This window comes from Anas acuta, chromosome 7 (genome assembly GCF_963932015.1).
Source record: "Anas acuta chromosome 7, bAnaAcu1.1, whole genome shotgun sequence".
Classification (NCBI taxonomy): domain Eukaryota; kingdom Metazoa; phylum Chordata; class Aves; order Anseriformes; family Anatidae; genus Anas; species Anas acuta.
In genome coordinates, this window is record NC_088985.1 from 18,335,671 (window position 1) to 18,355,500 (window position 19,830).

The 19,830-nt window shown below is 45.2% G+C and overlaps 1 long non-coding RNA gene across 3 annotated transcripts in view; it reads left to right on the forward strand.

The window, feature by feature from the left end:
- LOC137859963 (uncharacterized) overlaps positions 1-19,830 on the forward strand; it is a 177,421-nt gene that overhangs the window by 73,549 nt on the left and 84,042 nt on the right. For all 3 annotated transcript variants that reach the window (XR_011098688.1, XR_011098687.1, XR_011098686.1), the window contains one exon: positions 17,197-17,356. This is a non-coding gene — a long non-coding RNA (uncharacterized lncRNA). The remainder of the gene's footprint in view (positions 1-17,196; positions 17,357-19,830) is intronic.

Below are 19,830 nucleotides of genomic sequence, written 5' to 3' on the forward strand. Positions count from 1 at the left end.
TGAACTTTCCACACCACTGCTGAGTGCAAGGATTTGGGGCCTTTGAAGCCCACTGGCAAGGTGCGGTTTGTTCAGAGGAGAATGTGACCTCCCAGGCACATTTCCATCCCCGAGAGCTGTGATTTACAGTTTTTCCTTGGACCACATTGGGAACTCTGCTAGTGGGTTCAGGACCACTAACTCAGCTTTCTACTTCACATCACTTCCTGGAACCTCACGATGAGAGAAATCAGCAAGCATCATGGCAATGTGGGTCTGAATTCATAGCCCACAGTAAGGTAGACAGTTGTGTGAATCACAGGGGGTATGTGCAGGGCTAAATACAAAGGCTTGAGCCCCCTGGAAAGCCATGGTGTAGGACTGGAAAGTGAACGTAGTTGGCAATGAATTATTGGTGAACTGTGCTAGCAAACACAGCAGCCTAACCCTGTTTTGGGGGATGCTGAGGGATGGAATTGCTGAGTAGAAAATGGAGGTCAGGAGGACTGAGTCTAATTCCAGAAATTGCTCATTTCTGTTCAGTGTTTTCGTCTCCCTACCTGTTCTAGGGTGTAGTGGTACTGTCCTACCATATGGAGGTGCATTTGAGAGTTCTCAGCACTCAGGATATGTTTTTTGGAAGGTACCCTATCCTTAGTAAAATTTCAGTAGCCCCTAAAATTGGCAGTCAAGGGCTGGGCTATCTTACAGGCATATGGTAAAGCCATATGTACATGCAGAGATTTTAATGTTTTAGGAATACCACTAAAATGTACCAGTGAAGCATTTTTACTGTGGTTGCAAAACTGAGTTGCATACTTCCCTGCTGAATCCAAGTGAAACAAGCTACGGCTATAACTACTTTTGTTGTTACTGCTGCACCTTCAGGTGTGGTTTTGCCAGCCATCTATTGAAGAAGGCTGACATCCTATCTGTTGGAGCTGCTCTGTGAGGGCCTAGGCAAGCAGAGAGGTTAGACGTGGCGTGGTCCACAGAGGAACAGCTAAGCAGTGCAGCCGGGAGCAGAACCGTGCTCAGTTCCCCTGTGCCAAGATGCCCGCTGCTGCTGGCTCTGCTTGGCTTTAGCAGTGGTGCTCAGGCTGAGGATGCTGGATGAAGATGAAGAGAATTTGCTCTTTCCACTGGCCTGGTAGAATGTTTCCTTATCAGCTCATATTCTCTCTGGATCCCAAACTGACTTGCTAAGGCATCACGTTCCTACCTTTGTCCTTACCCTGACTGGCAGGGCAAAAGGGCATGTTCCTGCCCTGCTGACACCAGTTGTGTTTGTTGGCCCTGCTGTGGAGAGAAGGGAGGGAGGAGATGTGCCTACCGAGCCTGTATCTGAGGAAAGCTGCTGAGGGTGGCACGGGGGGGGGATGCTTCGGCTCCAGCTGTGCTGCAGAGCAGACCTGAGCCGGTGAGCAGAGGTGCGGGAGGCGGCGGGCAGGGGCGCCTCTGCTGCTCACTGCGGGTCGGAGCCGGGAGCACAGCACAGAGGGGAGTGGGGAGTGCTGGAGGAAGAATGAGCACGGCGGGGCATTCTTGATCAGACCCGCTAATTAACTGCTTGCTCTTATTTTATTTACTCCAATCTTTCTATTTTTGCATCATTTGTTTCCTTGTTCAAGCGAAACAGCAAGAAACTTTTTAAAATTTAAATTCCGAAGTGCTGGAACTGGGCTCCTGCTGGGGAGAAAGTCCTGGAGCTCTGCTCCTGATGGCTTTTGGGAACGGATGGCAGTGCTTCACTGTCTCGCTCTCCTCCAAAGGCAGGTGCCATTCTGCTCTGCTGGGGCACGTGGCTCTCATTATGTTATCAAACCTCAGGAGCACAGGAATGGAACCGCAATGCCTGCTGCTATTTGAAAGACCCCTAAGCTTGAATTTTAGTAGGTAACGCATACAGACATCTTCCCGTCATGGGCTTTTCCTCACTTTACATCTGTCTTTCCCTTGTATGCTTCCTAGTCCCTTTGCGCTGTTTTGTTCTTTTAGAATCTTAACACATAATTATTCTCTATTTTTTATAGAGATGGTAAAGCTAATGTCCAGATCTCTTAAAGGACATGAGCCTGGGCAGCTATGATGTTATGAATGCAATCTCTTCTACATTTTATTTTATTTTATTTTATTTTATTTTATTTTATTTTATTTTATTTTATTTTATTTTATTTTATTTTATTTTATTTTATTTTATTTTATTTTATTTTATTTTATTTTATTTTATTTTATTTTATTTTATTTTATTTTATTTTATTTTATTTTTATTAGTGCTTATTTAAAAAAATGCTTTTTTGTCAAAGAGTTTTGGGAAGATAAAGCAGCACTGCTGTCCAATTGAATGGACGGAATCATGGCTGGGAAGCAGTAATCCACCCAAGGTCATGGGAGAAGTCAGTGCTAGAGTTAAGAGGTGAACAAGTGTTTCTGGTAGTCTATTGTATCACGTGCCTTCTCCTTAGAGAAAGTGGCTTTCCTACTGCTTCTGTTTTCTGATCTCCCAAATCTCCCTCTGATTTCTTGGTCAAGCCTACAAGAGAAGAGACAGGCATTGCACCGTGAGCTGAGGATTAACAGTTTCCTCTGGGAGAAGCTCCACTGGGAGTACCTCCTGCAGTGCAAGCTGAGCACTGCTAGCTTTGCGGCCCAGGAGGCCACTGCCGAACACCACCCTTGGCAAGACTGCTCCTCTGTCAGGACTTGGTAGGGCTCTGCAGAACAGGAGCTGAACCTCGAGCTTCCTCTCTAAACTGTGAGCTAATGTAACTGTGAAAGAAGGGGGTGATGGCCCAGTAGCAGAACTGTAAGTCTCTGCGTTAGGATCTCACCCCACACATGATATGTAGCCCCTTACAACAGTGAGGAGCTTTAGCCCAGGTGAACCTTACAGCATCCTTTCTGTGGTTTCCATTGCGGATCTGGATTACTTGGTTTGTAAAGGAGCTAAGCAACGTTAGACTCTTGGGTTCTTCTAAAATCCAATGGAAGTTAGGTATCTCTCTCCCTTCAGTTAGATTAAAAATCTCTAGCAGTGACATACAAAATGTGATAAGCAGGCTTCTTTAAAATACTTAAGGCCATGTTTCCTAGTCATTAGTATCTGATCTGTGCACTGCTGGATACCCAGGTAGTGTTAATGCAATTGATTCGGCTGCAGCTACAGCGGGAGTTTTGTTCGGTATGCTGGAACACTCGGTATGGTTTTTATGCGTGCGATGTTTTGATGCATTACAGGGCATGTGGGAGAGCTATGCTTGGGCAAAGAGAGGATGTCGTGGGGAGGGTCTGCAGCACAGGCAGTTGCAGACACCTCAGAAAAGATATTCCCATGGACAGTCCTTGCTGCCTGGTACACCACTTGTGAGGCTGCTCTGATTTATGTTCTGGATATCCCCCTGCAACAGCCCAGTATCCCAAAGTTACAAAGGTGGTCAATTTTAACCTCCTTAAACTTAGAGGTCCAGCATAAAACCTTAGTCCTTATTTATCACAGTTGATTCTTTCAGCAGTGCCTGGCACCCTAATGTTCTGGTTTCTCTCCCTGCATCTTCTTCCTTCTTTCTTCCCTTCCTCCTCCTTCCTCTTGCCCTTCTCTTCCCTCTTTGCTTCCTCTCAGCCCTCTACTTCCCTGCACGAGTTTGCTGCCTCTTGATTAAAATGTTGACTTTAACTTGGAATTAACCTGATTAATGTAATTGAAAGTAAAAGTCCGCTGCTCAGCACTTTGGGTGATGAGTGGAGATGGATTGAGAAAGAAAGCTTTCAGATTGAATACACTTCTCTCCTCTGGCTGTTAATTGCACCGTTTACTGGTACCTGACTCACTGACCGTCAGTGTTTAGTCCAGTTAATGATGATACACAGTCCATACTTTCCAGAGATAATTAAAAAACATTCCAGCAGACACTCTGCTGCAGAGAGCTTTCCTATCTGTCGCAGTCAGCAGGCCCCAGGGGTGAGGGGTTGCAGGATGGAGAGAGAGAGAAGGCTGTGCTCTGGGTGCACAGAGCTGAGCTGGCCTTGGCTTTGCAGGTTTGAGAGTAGAAGGGGGAAGGTAACTTCTCGCCTGCTGGCTTCCCTCTGTCTGTCTCCTGGCTGCATAATATTGCACATGGGAGATCATGAAGGCTCTTTGGAGTTGGGAGCCTATTTTCCAAGGCACTTCGGATAAGCCGCAGGACCTCTCCCTGTAAAGTCACTTGAGCTCTTATCTGTAAGAGTAACTCAGCACTGTGATCAGTGAGAAATAGGCATTTGAGGGCTTTTGGCATCTGGGCATTGGTCTCTTGTGGCATACTTGCACATCTGCAAAATAGGAGTGCTCAGATTTCCTTATAGATGGGGGACTCCCAAATGACTGTGGACAGAGATTTAGAGAAAATGTCATGGCTGCCATATCCCAGAGACTCTCATGCATTGCAGTGGTTGTAGAACCCTCCCCTCCCCCTTTTTTTTCTGCCAAATATGAGAATCCATCTGCAAGCAGACTGGAAAGGGTTGTGAGAACTCATATATTGCTGAAAGGAGTATTCAGGCAAAACAGACAATTTGCAGCAATGCTGATATTGGTTAATGTATTTGCTAATGGCCTGAAAAAGGAATGAGCAAAGAGAAGAGGAACTTGTAGGTATACTGCTCAAGAATAGAAAAGATGGCAAAGAACTTCTAAGGCCCTGACAAGAGTAGATGAATTAAGTAACGCAAAGAATAGGTTTACACTCAGAAGGAATCCTGCAACCATCTACTCTGCCCTCCTGAGTGAGGCCCGTGTTGTCACAGAAGACATTAAGAGAGTAAGAGCCCGTTATTTCCATTGGCACTTTGTTCCAGTAGCTAATCGTTGTAAGTTAAAACTGTAGGCTGGATTTTTCATTCGAATTTGTCTGCATTTTCACTTCTGGTCACTGGGTCTTGTTCTATTCTCTCTGCTAGACTGAAAAGCCCTTTTATACCTTAAGTTTTCTCCTTGTTCAGATATTTCTGTTAAACTCAGTGTAAGATATTGCACACCAAAACCAGTGATTTGCATTTCTCGTATGCCTTATGCTGTCAACTTAGAGAAAAAAGCTAGGTGTCCCTGTGACCAGCTTAGCAAACATAAGCACTCAGAATGTCCTCAACCACCCTCTCTTGTCCTGCTGCCATTTCCCTTTACACATGGGCTCTGTGCAGTGACCTGACTATGAGCAGTGTTGAAGCTCTGGGGAAGAAGCTGAGATTTTAATGAGAGGAGTGGGGTGAGTGTTTATATTACAGTAGCAATGAAAAGCTCTCATGAGATCAGAGCCCTTGTCATGATAGGTTCTGATTATTATTTTTTTTTTTTAAGAAAAAAATGGAAGAAAAGGCAGATTATATCCCAGAGGATTTTTAATCCAAATGCTGTGGGATCTGGAAAGAGTCTATCCTCTCACACATGGGGAATCAAGATCTGGATGTTGAGCCCACAGACAGGAGCAGGATGAGGACTGGAGCCTTCACCTCTTGCCCCATAGTCCAGCACTGGTTCGTAGGAGCCTCCTGCACGCCACGTAACACTATAAATTGGTGCTGTTGTGCAGAAAAAGACTGATTTTTTTTTCATGCTGTATCATGCTCCCAAGAGCCTAGGAGTCTGCACGTAGCAGAGGCACATATATATATTAAAATAAAATCTGAATAGTGTCAGGGACTAAAAGACTCCTCTCCTTTGAGCAGGTATCTCCTCCAAAGAATTTTCAAGCACTGAAATCTGACACTTTCAAGACACATTATCTGTTCAGATGCTTGGTCAAGATGCCTAGGCTGACCATCCAAAAATACTATGTCCTAGAGAATGATTTCTTGTTCTACTTCTCTGTCTAAAGGGATGATTTTTTTAAGCTTTAAGTAGAAGCTTTGAAGTCTCTAGTAAAACCTAGCTGGAAAAAAACAAAACAACAACAAAAACTGAAATAAGGGTGGAGAGCTGTGTGCCCTCATTATGTTCCACAGCCCTTCCCTTTTCGTTTTCACTTGTCATTCCTATATCTGCTTTAACCTCTGCTTCATGCTCTTTTCTATGGTTCTCCCATCTTCTCTGAGCCTTCGCTATGCTCTGTATCATACCTACTCTTACCCTTCTCACCAGCTGCTAGGTCCTTTATCATTGTCCATTGCCCCCAGGCTGTCTTTACCACATTTAGGCTCATAGCCCTGGAGCACAGGGATGCTTTCATTTTTGTTTGATGGCAAAAAAAAAGAAACAAACAAACAAAACAAAACAAAGCAAATAAAATAAAATAAAAATAAAAAAAAAAAAAAAAAAAAAAAAAAACAAGACTCAGAAGGGCAGAGGAACCTGGTCAGGGCCACCTGGCAAGTCTTTGGCCCAGCTATGTTTGACCAGCTCAGAAGACCAGGAGTACTTAGGCACCTGAGAGCTGGGTAACCTTCTTCTTGATTATCAATTTTATTTTTTTTAATTGAAGAGGTTTTCCCTCATACTAACAACATTAATACAAGGAGAGAGAGCATTTCCTTGCAGTGGGCTGCATCCTGCCCTCGGCTAATGTGTGCCCCTGCAGGTGGGAGATGGATGTACCTGGTGGCAGAACTGGAGTCCTTGAGCCCTGGCCTGCAGGGTGCTGAGCAAGTTATCACGGGACACGGGTGGCACAGAGGAGCAGGGCCCTGCTGTGGGTTTCCTTGGGGCTGCCCTTGGTGGCAGAGCTTGATCGTGGCAGGCGTGTGGGCACAGCAAGGGCAGAGCACAGCGGGAGGATGCTGCGCGGGACCGGCTGCACTGGCACCTGCGAGGAGTCCGGGCTGGCTCTTGTTTGCTATTCCCTGCACACACGCAGGGAGCCTCGTGCACTAAGTGACATCAAGGCTCATTATTTTCATCAGATGCCACATTTGTAACCTGTTACCGAGTAAATTGTGATAAAATAGACTGGAGCAGCCCAGGGTCTGACTCTGTGCTGAGATGGCTGCTGTGAGCGCAGCAGGCAGGCACGGAGCCCTCGGGCCACTGCCTCCTGCACCTCAGAGGAGCGGGGAGCCCTCTCGGGTGGCTCAGGGGCCTGGAGCAGAAGGTGCCTCTGGTGCATCTTTTTGGCATGCTTTGTGTCTTGGGCTGGAGGTGAGCGGAGTCCCTTCTGATGGTCCCAGGAGGCAGCTCAGGGGATTTGCCTCCCTCTGTCACCTCCTGGCCATTGGGTAAACTGAGATACAGAGGAAGCAAAGTGCCTCGCCTCGTGTCACACAGTAAATCACAACTTCATCTCCTAGTCCTTCACCGTGGTTGAATGGATCCCTCACAAGTTGTGGTCCAGGTGGCAGTGGGGCCAGCAGCAGAACAGCAGTTCTCACATTCCCTCTGTGTTGGAGTCCAGATGATGTGTGGGACTCGCTGTGGCAGTTAGGAGAGCATGGAAAAAGAAACAGCTCCTTACTGGGGTTTGGTTGTCTTTGAAGATTCTCAAGGCTGCCTTGGGCATTCAGGTTTTTGGAGAGCAATGGCATTTGTTTCTGTGCCAGGAGGCACCAACTCTGTTGTAGTTGCCTTGTGCTTCCCTGTCAAGCCTTTTTGGTGCTGTGCACATACATAGCTGCACCCCATAGCATGCATTACCGTAGGTTCCCAAATACATGTTTTTGCAGGATTAATAAAGGCTGAATAGCAAATAGCAAGATGCTGCACACATGAATAATACATGTTGCTGGTGGTGCCGCAGTTGAATGTGCTGAAGATGCTTATAAATGATGGCTTAAATATAGGGTTTCTTAGGAATTTTAATACATCAAAAAGTGTGTTGTGATCCAGAACAAGAATGGTTTGAGTTTTGTCTTAACTAGTGAAGCCATTTGAGAGCAATGCAAACATTTCACATAGGCAAAATCAAGATGGTGTGATTTGAGAGCCTTTCTGCATTCTGATTTTTTACAAATAAAAGAAAACAAAGTGATGCTTTCAATAAAAATTGCTACAAATGATAAAAATGCCTCTGACATGGTGAAATTATGAAATACTTCACTGATATCAAAGGTGTTTTGTTTTGTTTTTTTTTTTTTTAATGGAAGAGGGAAATGTGCATGAACTTTTTTTTCTAACTTTAGCTGTATGATCCATCTCTGGACTTTGGTTACAAGCTGACCAGCTTTTTACTGCAGCACTTCTTTAATGCTTACTGGTCCCTTATAATAGAAAGTGTTCTCTACTCTCTGCCCCAAAGGTCTTACAATTTAAATTGGCAGTTCAGAAAAATCATCTCCCTGTTTCAGGAACTGAAGCATGGCAAGATCAGTGATTTGTTCAAGGTGACATGGAAAGTATAAAAATGGGCACCAGCTCGTTCCCCTGTCTGGATGAGGTCTGTCCTCCAAGTTGCCCCTCATTTTGGGAGCCCTCAGTGATTTTGGAGCTGGCCTGAGCAGCATGAGGTGGGGAGGTGCCAGTGGTTGGGGACATTGGTGGCTGGCCATCTCTGCTGCAGCTGTCACTGCTCTTTGCTGACAGTTGCTGTAATCCATGCTGCCTGCTTTTATGGTGCTAATTAATCTCTTTTAATTAATGAAATCCTTCTACCTCACATTCCTCCCCTTTCTTTCCTCTTTGCCTCTCTTCACCTTCCACAGCTGAAACCTACAGCCCTTCTCAAGCAGGGTCTGACAAAACCTCCAGCCTTCGAACATCTCCACGTATTTGTCTGGCAGCACTGGTGTCTCCATCTGCTTTTCTCCACTGGTACCGCTGCAGTTTAATCTTCATGGCTGTTATCTTTGAAGCACACTTGATTTCTCAAAAGAAAAACAGCTAACCATTTTAGTACCCGCTGATTTCCTTCTTAGGAAATATACACAGCGTTGCTGTTAAATCATGGCCTGAGTTTGCGAACATTATGTGTGGGATGATTCTGCTTTGGATAGACTTACAGGCTCGATTGGGATAGCGCATTCAAATTGCATTGTTTGCCTGCACCTCTGCGCTCCAGGACTGGGTTTCTCTTCTATAATTCTGTCTCTTAACTCCTACTTAAAACCTTTTCTTTCTCCTCTTGGGGCACAGTCTAATCCTCCTACTCATGCTATGAAACTTGTCATTCTCTAGTAGGTCACTTGAGCAGAAAAAAGGCTTGGGTACTGCCTGACTGGAGGTACCCAACCTGTCTGCTCCCACTCTGTTATCGCTTCTGGTATTCCTGAAAAAGCAGGGACCAGGGCCCTGCTGCATGAGCAGTGCACAACGCTTCAGAAATACAGCTCAGGTCCTGAAGGGTGTGGGGTCCAGCCCCACTCTGTACTCATACACGTGTCACTGCTAGGCTGCCTGATGGCAGAGGTTCGGGGAGCCGAGCTTTGAGGGTGACAAAGGGACATTTCCATACCTCTGCCTATTCAGCTGCTAATCACAACGTATTTTTCCCTGCACAAGCCGTGCTGGGGAAATGTTACTCTCTTGTTAGACTGTTTTCAGCAGTTTCTTTCCCTCCCTCAATATCTGAGTTTACAGTGCCTTCCCTCCAGCTGTAGGGGCTGATTTACATACAAAAGGGTGATCAGCTGTGGGAAGCACAGCCTAGCGGATCAAATACTAAGTGACATTAAGTGGCATCCAAGTGACATTACTTCGATTCTCTGCTGAGCTATGAGTTGCTGTGTGACGGTGCACGCAGTAATTAATTCCTATGCCTCAGCTCCCCAGCTGTAAAATGGGCATGGCTCTGCGTCCTGCTCCAGGCCGGCGTTGCTCAGAGGCCAAACAGAGCAGTGCCTGTACACAGCCTGAGAACTGCTGCTGAGGCCCATCCCAATGTGTCCTTAGGAAGCTGCCACAGAGGCAGCCGCTTCCCACTGCGAGTGGGACTTAGGCTGTGTCTTGGCTGTAAGACACAGAGCCATTTTTTAGATGGTGTCAGAGCTGCGTGGGGACCCTTTGGTTACGTTCACTTCGGTATCATTGCCATCCCTGCCACTCCCTGTCAGTGAGAACGTGCACGCGGGTCCGTGGAAGGTAGAGCTGCAGGATGGCTCCTTAGCGAGTAATGCTCTGGGCATACAAATCAATTGAGGGAGATATATTGACATCTGAAAAACTTTCATGGCTCATGTTGTATTTTAGTGGTTAGTCAGAGAGAAAGAAAAGTACGCCATACAGAGTGGTAATAGGAAAGTTTACAAAACAGGTGTTTCACTGAGTGCGTGTGCTCACACTCACTGGAACTCCCAGCTCATGATGAGGTAAATCAAGAAGTATTCTGTTAAACTCAACATGAATAAATGAATTTCTGACGTGTTCTCTGTGTACTCAGGCAGAATCGAGGCATACGTGTAGTGTCAAGTTGCTGTAATGCCCCAAGCTGTAAATGCTTTATGAAATGTACGTGCCTTGTAGCTTTAAAGGGCCAGATTCTGCTCCTGGTTGTGCTGATGTAAATAATAGATAATCCCCTTCAGGTCAGGATAGAGCTTGACAGGCTGAACAAAACCTGATTCAAGATGTAGAATTATGTGAAAAAGGATGGGAGCAACAGGGGGACCACAGAGACCTAGTGAAAGGTTGTTGTTGTCTTCTCTCATGGCTGCATACAGAAGGCCTCCCCCAGCTTTCGCTCTGTCCTCAGAACAGCAGGAGGAGGCCCCAAGAATTCCTTGCAGAGACCTTTGCCTCTGGTTTGGGAGATCAGCCAAGCTGTGATGTGGACCTACAGAGCTTTTCTCCCTAGAGCGTGCACGCTTCCAGCCATGACAGAAGGGCTGTGGAGCAGCACATGCTGTCGCGCCCCACCATGCTTTTCAGGAGGTAAACGAGTTACATGGGCTGGGAGAGGCTGTGGGGTCTCCGCTGACACCAAACACGTCACTGAGCTGCCCATACAATGAGGGCTGGGCCCAGGCCTGAGATCAGGTGTCGAGGAGAAGTGGCAGGAAGTGAGAAGTGCCAGCACGCTGCTTCCCAGCTGGCTCTGGAAACAGTTTGTGCCTGTGTCCGTCTGCACTCAGATCAAAGCCTCCCTGAATTATTCAGGTGCTCTTTGAAATCTCTCAACATGCAGAAGGTGAAGGCAGCTTGGCTTTACCTGCTGGAAAACAGGCACTCATTGTAAGCTCCAGGACCAAACGAAGGTTTTCTGCTGCACACAATGGCAGCACCTTCTGCCACCTTTGGCAGGAGTTCGTTCTTTCTGTTACATCAGGTTCTTACATACAGGCCTAGGCTGTACAGGCCTTCAATCCTTACAGGCTTCAGGAGGTACTTAGCATCTCACTGGGCCCATCCTTGCAGACCAGCGCCATGATACTGCATTCCCAAGTGTCCTGGGCATGTGGAAGCAGGTGCCCTGAAAAACATCAGCTGGCACCTGCTTCCACATGCCCAGGACACTTGGGAATGCAGTAAACACCTCTTGACAGTGTTGAGTGGTTCCAGCTGTGTTGATGGGAAGCACATTTGGTTCATGCTATCCTATTTGATTCTTTAGGACTAAACTTGAGGTTTCCAGGAGGGTAAGGGCATTGTGTGCTCTTTTGTGCCGTGATGCTGCAACTTCTCTGTTGGAGTGATGTGGCCCCAGCAGTGACCCCTACACTGTGGGAGCAGCCATGCATAGCACGCGGTGCCACACAGCAGCTAAAAAGAGAAAAAAGGTCTGTGAAGGGTAAGCGAGGCATGGTCAGATCTCTCTGCTGTTCTTTGAGGTCCTGTGGTACTGGGATTTATACAAGATCCTATGCAGTCTGCACAGGCAGATGCGGCCCTCTTACAAGGAGAGACCATGCATGGTCTTCACACGGCTTTCTGCATGTTGGGCCCTCTGCACATCCAAAGCTGCAATTATTTAGTCCAGAGTTATCAACTGTGATGTCCTGCTAGTATTTTGGTTGCATGTTTTTTTAAATATCAGTACCAGGAGAAAAATGATTGCATTGAAGTGTAACTTCTATGTTTTAAAAAGGCCATTTTCTAGCCACACATCTGAAAAGGGGACAGGATTGAAAAGAAGGAAATCTTCAAGCATGCCCCAACATTTTTTTGCTTCTTAAATGTTAAGGCTGTCTTCTGAGTTGCTGAGTGCTTGCAACTAGCCTGTTACTAGAAAGTTCATCAGCTAAATTCCACATTTCAACCTCTGCTGTTGATCAAGTGACCTGCCCACAGATTGACAGAATCAGGCAGTTCTTGTACGAAAAGGTACCAGCAATAGTAGCGCTTATGCTAGTCCACACAGATCTGCTAGAGTCACGTTATGTGTTTTCCTGCCTGTCAGACATGCTTCTACTATATGGTAAGGGCTTCATCTGTGATGTGCAGCTGTGGATGATGGTGGTCTGTGCCCACTGAACGCCCCCCCAGATCTCTCCCTCCCAAATCATTATCAGCTGCCGAATAACTCCCCAGTAGATACTGAAGTGGTTCAGTAGTTTCAGACTGAGAACTGTTGATGTGTGGTGTTCTAGCTTGGAGAGATAAGTAGCCATCTATCCCAAGACAAAAGTAAATTTTCTGACCTTGTTGTACTTACGTCCTCCTAAGACCTTCTCTGTGAAGGTCTAGATTATTTCTGGCCCCAAGTAGGAACATTTAAGATGTTTACATGTTATTATGGTTACTTTTAGAATCACTGCAGTGTTTGAGTGGAGGGACAGACGTGCTTACAGAGAGACATCTGCAAAAGAAACATGCTAATGCCCCGTGTTTGAACACTCCCAAAAGCTGGGAAAATCCAGGCCAGGAATCCAAAACTTTGACATAGAGCTCTGTGGCACATGCACCTATGTTATTTACTCATGCTGGAGTAGATAATACCTGGACTGGAAGTGTTCAGCCACTGCGGCTCTTCGCTGGGCACTGGTAATCACATGTGGAGAAAGAGAGTTTCTTCCTCTCTGGGCCACGTGTATCAGCAGCACAGTGCCATATAGCCACACTCAGGATATCTTTGCATTTTTTGAGCTTTTATATGGAGAAGTTTTGGTTCTGGTAACCCAACTGGAAAATGCATGTTATATTGAATTAGACCAGAAGACATCTGTTTTCTAACCAGCAAGAGAATGTGAAAAGCAGTACATGCATCATCTGTACATCTCTGCCATATGGTAGGGACATACTTCTGTCTCTTGCTCAAAGGTGGAGATATATCTCAGGGCCTGGCTTCATTTTTTTTTTTTCCTCTGGGGAAAGTGAATGTTTTCAAGTCTTAAAGCCACAGCAGGGTGGACAGGGGCACGGGGAAGGGCAGTGGAATACTGGGGTGGGTTGCTTTGGGAGGTTGTGTAACCTTCAGTATTGTTTTTAAAAACAGGTCAGACAAAAAGGTTTAGAAATGGTTTAACTGTGGTTGATCCTGCCTTGGCAGGGGCACAGTCTTGAGGATCTCCTATGGTCCATTCCAGCCTTAATTTCTGTGATTCTGCAAAGAGATAGAATTGGCATTTCTGTTACTACAGAGCACTTCAAGGAGTGTTTCTGAGAGCTCAGGGGACCAGGCATTGCCTGGTGCTGTACGATCCCAGGGCAGGAAGATGGTCCTGCCCTCAGAGGGCTTGCAACTGCGAGTTGAGAAGCAACGGATGGTATGGACAGCTGAGGGAATACGGTGCGGAGCCATGAGCTGCTATTGATCAGCAGGATGGGCAGTGCTCATAATACATCAGCAGCCTAACTGCTGTCAGATCTTTGCAGGCATCACGGCTAAGGAGAATTTGAAGGAGGATAATGAGGAAGCTTTGCAAATGAAATCTCCAGGCTCCCACCACCCCTGCTCTGGAGCTGGGCGGCGGCAGGATGATGCTTTGCCTCCCCTTCTGCCTGCTCTCCTTTCCCCACCTGCCCTGGCCCGCTCTCCCCGAGGGCGCGGGTGTCGCTCCTGCAAACTTGCTTCTGGCCTCGCTGGTGGCGGGGGGCAGGAGACAGGAGTGGGATGCGGCCCGGCCCTCCGGCCCACATGCTGTGGGATCTCCGCCAGTGACAAGAAGTAAAGTTGATGAGTCTGTATCGAGACAGTGAAGTGACCCCCGTGCTGCTCCACATAATTAATAAATAAAGCACTGGGGGAGTTTTTGCCATGCCGGCTGCTATGACAGGGCTGTCTACGGTGCACTTAAGCATTAAATGACCAATTTCTGTCAGACTAACTTCCCAAGCCTCTCTCTCTCTCTCTCTCTCACTCACAAAGCTAGCTTCCTCGCTCCCTGCACTTGGAGTTTTTCAGCAACTGATGGCTCCTGGTTCATTTCTGTGGAATTAATTGGTCCCTGAATGAATTCTGTTGACAGGGCAATTTATCATGTGTTTGGGTTGACAGTGTTGGATACCGGTAAAGGGGGGGAGTGGTGTGTGAGTGGGATGAGGGGAGATGGACAGGGTGGGGGTGGGTGGGAGGATGAAGAAGAGGAGGAGTAGAAGAAAGAGGAGGTGGAGGAGGAGGTTGTTTAAAAAATAAAACAAGAGAGAGAGAGAGGTTAAATCCCATTCCTCCTTGGCTCCCTCCAGTCCAGCTCAGTGCATTGGTAATGCACAAGAGGGATGGGGAGAAGAAGGGGGGAGGCAGGGAATGCTCCTTCTCTTGTGACAGGAGTCAGGATGCTGCTTTTCCACAGTTTGCACGGTAGCTTGGGAAAAAAAACAGCAGCAAAAGCAAGTAGTTGTGTGGTGTCGCAGGCTCAGCCACGAGCCTCCCTGTGTATTGCCCTACTTCCCTCTCACAACTGAGTGGGTGGGAAGCTAGGGAAGATCCTGTTAACCTTCAAAATGCTTACGGATGCACCAGGTGCTGTGTGCTGCCCAGCATCTCACAAGGTGTCAGTGGCTGCTAGTCAGGGCTGCCCAAGGAGGAGTCACGTCTTACAGAGCAGCACCAGTGGTTTGGGTCAGCATGGCTCTCAGAGGGGTGCCCCGTCCCACGTGTGGCTTTGACAGTCTTGTGTTTTCAAAGGTAGGGACAATGAAGGACTTATTGATATCAGTAAAATTGTATTGTAATTACATTGTCATTAAAATGCCGTGACTCTAGCTTATGGATTCGGTTTCTGGCCAGCACAATCCAGGTGCCGACTAGCTCTAGTGCGGAGCTGGAGCAGGCAGAGAGAGGTGTAGGAAGCAGGAAGATGGTACAGGCAAACTGCAGAGCATTTAAGAAAAGGACTTTTTGTAGGGTCCCTGAGTTTCCTGCAAATTAGAAAGCCTGTTAATGTTACTGTACTAAGAGCAAATATAGAGGAAAAGAGCCATGCAAACACATCGTGGGTAAAGGGAAGACTTATTTTCAAACACTTCAATTTTCCTTCTCTGGATGTGATCATTCCATGGAAATGGTGCAGGCAGCTCTTTCCGAAGATTTTTACAATAGGTTTCCATTGCAGTTACTCAGGTAAATAAAGCTGAGAGTCATCTGTGGTACAAGGGATCAAATCCAGAAATACTCCTGTTGGAGTTGAGAGGATCCAGAATGACAGTCGTGACTTGAGATAGCTGGTTTAAGGAGGAAATGCATGAATGTAGCTATATTTGATGTAGGGTTCTAAAGCATAAGTTATTTGGGGTGAGGACCAGCCTTTTGTTGTAGCTTGATAAGACAGCAAACAAAAATGTATACAGGAACTGACACATAAAAACTGGCAATGGTGGCAATAATTCCTGAGCAGAGATTTTTCTTTGTAGAAGTCAGGCAAGCAGGCAAAACTTAATCAAGAAAACCTGTGAGGTTGGTTAAAATCCCACAGAACAGAAGTATTCCTGGTTGCTGATGGGAAGGTGCTTGTATAAGAGTTGAGTGTCTTTTTATAAAGAGGCCCACCCTGAGATATGAAATCTAAATACACATTTTTTGTAAAGAGTGTTGTTTCTCAATAGAAACAAGATTAGCAGTATTACAGTTTATAAATGCCAAGATGAAGAGTGTAAGGTTTGCTAGTGAAGGCTCTGCAGCCCAGTGTACACAGATCTGAAGCTCCAGCAGCTCTAAGTTGATAGTAGGTATATTCAACCAGAAATAATGTGCATGTTTTCAACAGTGCAGGTAATCACCTGTCAAAATATTTTAGCTAGGGTTCAGTGTATTTTCCAGCACTAGAGCCTTTATACGTGGTAGCAAGTAGTTCTCTGCAACAGATTCTCCTAGCTCAGCCCCAGCTCCAGACCTGCAGCAGGAATTAATTCAGAGCAGCCCTAAGGGTATCCCATATCAGAGGCCAGACAAGATGATCACAGTGTGCTGAGAGTCTCCTCTGGGGTAGCTGCAGCAATGGACTTGAAAACAGCTATCTTAAAAGTCAGTGCTTGATTCCAGTTTCACTTACACACTGTTTACATGAGTGTAACTCTTTGACTTCAAATTTCTGATTGACAGTGTTGGATGCAGAAGGCAAATCAAGCTCCGAGAAAAATGATTATGACCAGGCTGTCCTGAGCCAGTCAGGTGAACATGACACAGGGCACGTAAATGGGCATATTTCACTTAATGTCACTGAACCTCTGGGACGTAAACATAAACATTTTTATAGGAAAAACTATCCTTAAATATTGAAAAGGGAAAGCAGAACCTGAAACAATACAAATCCTTTTGTACGGTGAAATGGAGATGGAAAACTTTTGTGGTTGAAAGACAATGATTTAAAAATGAAGTCTGCATAAAATAAGAGAGACAAAATGGACCTAAGTTAGCTACAGGCAAGTTGCATATCAAACTAACTGAGTGCATATTGAACTATGTACACAACAGGTAGTTAGACATGGCAAGATAGACCACGTACAAATTATTCGCTATATGATCTCTGGTAGCAATGGCTACGATTAGAATTATAGGCCACAGATATGGGCTCAGTTTTCTCACTCTAATGCTAAATCCATGGAATTAGGAACATTGGGCTTGTAAGAGTGGGCAGGCTCATGGTTTCTCTGGTCTACAATCCCTAGTAGTAGTCTCAACTGATTCTTAAGAGGAAGGCAGAGGAACTGTGCAATAGGAAGATGTAGGAAGAATCTGCAGTTTATTGGGAGCTTGAGCAGCCTACAGTTGGCTTAATCCCAGAAATGTTAATACCTGTCCAGAGTGCTTGTTGAATGCTAATTACTCTGGATATTTTTCCTATCTGTAAGACTGTCCAGTCTTTTCTGGAGTCATGGTGACTTCCTGTGGTTACAAATTCAGTTGGTCAAAATAAAAGCTGTTGGGGAAAAATTTTAATCAGCTTTGAATTTTCTGCTTTGTAATCTAATCAAGTGTCTTCTTTTTCTTGTGTTCTTGTGACCTGCAGGGTCTGGTTCTGCTAAGGAAGCCTCTGGCATGGCTTCAGGGGAATGTTCAGGAACCATTTTGATGAATTCCAATTAAGAGTCTTCCTGACACCAGGGGACGCAGAGGTCAAAGAATGCCCTGTGCAGCACAGCAACAGACCACACGGCGCACAGCTCAAGGTAAGAAAGTGGCGTAACGGTAAAACAGAACAGAAAATTCCTGAAGATGTGAAAGGGCTTTGAATGTGGAAGAATCTTCAAGTGAATTGTTCAGCTAAGATTTCTGCCTAAAGCCCAAAAGAACTTGACTCTTGTATCCTCATGGAGAAAATAATGGAATGACAATAATGTTTTGCATTATTACATAGTGATTAATCTGGAATGTAAGGTTTGCAGAGTTGGTCTCTCTGTTTAGCAGGGCACAAGAAACTTGTCATACCAACACTGTAGCATTAACTGAGCTAAACTGGAGCTCTCCAGTGAGTCTGAGGGACTTAACCTCAATGTAAATAACTCCATCTGGCTGTACAGTTGAGAAAAGATGGTGACTTTGGACAGAAAGGTAAAATGTACTTGCTAGAACTAAGAGCCATGGATGCTTATGTAAAGAAGTTGGTTGCTATCAGTATTGTGCACTATCAAATACTGGGGGTGCACTGGAATTCCCAGCAGAGACCACTGTGAGTAGTAGGTTACTACTCTGGGAGCTCAGAGGGCAGCATGAAGGGGCTGTTTCTCACCATCGTTATTCCAGAAACTTAAAATTATCCACGGAGGAGGTATGGATCATGCTCACAAAACAGTGATGAGTAATGCTTTTGTTTTCAGACTGTTTACATCCCTCCTTCTAATGACCATGTTATTCTCTCTTTGACCTCTTCAGTCTGGGCTGTATTTTAGGTGACTTGTTCACCATGATTCCCAAATGTTCTGGTGTCTCTGTCTCTTCTGAGGAAACGGTTGATATCTGTTCCCAGTCTGATTTTGTGAAGGCAAACAGATATCAGAGAAAATAAAGATATTGATTTCTTGCTTTCACTGTATCAGCCAAACAAAATACACATGAAGAGGTAAAATCCATTAATAAACAAACAATAATGGGTTAAAACAGGCAATCCATACTCAAAGATAAAAATAGAAAGACATACAGGACAATATTGGAGGTATTGATAAAGACTGTGCCGGGTTTCCATAATCAAAGGCTGTTCCAAGTTTCCTCTAGTTTTGCTTCCACCCTCTCTTCCCTCCTTTTGGTGGTAATTTACTGTGTGGAATCTTGACCCAGAGCAGGATTTTCTTGGAAGTCAGATCTGAGGTTGTGGGCCAGGAGTCCACTGTGTTCCCTGCTCTACAAACAGAAAACAGTAAGAGAACTGCTGCTACAGGCAGTAATAACCTTAATGTAATAGAAATGATCACCCGATATAGACAGAAAGAGGAGCACAATGAAATAGTTGGAGTAGAGGCTATAATTAAAATCCCTTTCTGATTTATAGTAAAACTTTTAAAAGATGTTGGATGGTGAACGTGTATCCTAGCTGGTAGAAGAACAGGGGAGATTTTCCAAATTAACTTAGAGAAAATAATTTTCAAAGAATGGTAAGTTAAAAATAAGTTAATCAAAGCTTGGTTCTGATTAGACAGACAAAGATGATAGGTAGATTTTCATGGATCTGTACCACTTTGTTAAAAAAAAAAAAATCGAAATTTTCACTCTTTAATATGTAGCTGAGAATCTCAAATACTCCTTAAAGTATTTTAGTAAAGATACTGAGCTGTATATATTTATGTGTCTAGCTTGTATTTGGATCCCTTGGTCACAAATGTAGAAACAGAGCCTTTGACATATTCTGACAAAGTTGAAACCGAATAACAAAATATTACAGAGTTCGGAACGCTGGCTGGTTTCTTAATGATTACTGGCCAATGAATCCTCCAAGTAGAGTGCTGACCTGGGAATAAATCATGGAAGGAAATCTCACTCCACTCCTGAGTGCATCTGCAACAAGAACAAATAGCTCATGAACTGGGAAAGTACTAGGCTGTCAGTGATTTTGGAAAGTTGTGGTATTTGTTTAGATCACTGAATACAGATTACATTTTTAGAGAGCTGCTTCTGGGAATCTTGGCCAAGCCTCTCCCTATATTAATAGCTCTATGACCTTTCTTTGGGCTATCAGCATGCTTCTGTGAGCTGTCTGTCAGCAAGAATTCCACTATATAACAGCCTAAAGTTTCTCTTATATTTTGTCACAGTGTTTCAAAGGGATTTGCTTAGATTTTCTCTACATTTTGTGTATGTATTCTCCTGCCAGAAAAGGATGCAGCAAGCAGAAAACCTGTTTGGAATAATCATTATCTTTTCTTTCACTTACTTTCTCAAGAATCTGGCAGACCTTTCAAAGCATATCAGTGAGGTGGGTATTGGCAGCCACCTCTGGGCACTTCCAAGAACACGATTGCTTCCCAGCACCCTTCTGCTAGGGCTAGTTGCGGGTGGCCCCCTTTGCTTTCCTGCATGTCTGCATAGAGGAGGATCCATAGTGCTGGGATGGCTGGTGAGATTTATGTGTTGTTCCCTTTCTGTCAATGATCAGATGAGCAGCATTGAATGAGTCGCTTCCCCTCGCTATTTTGTCTAATTATAAGTAGGT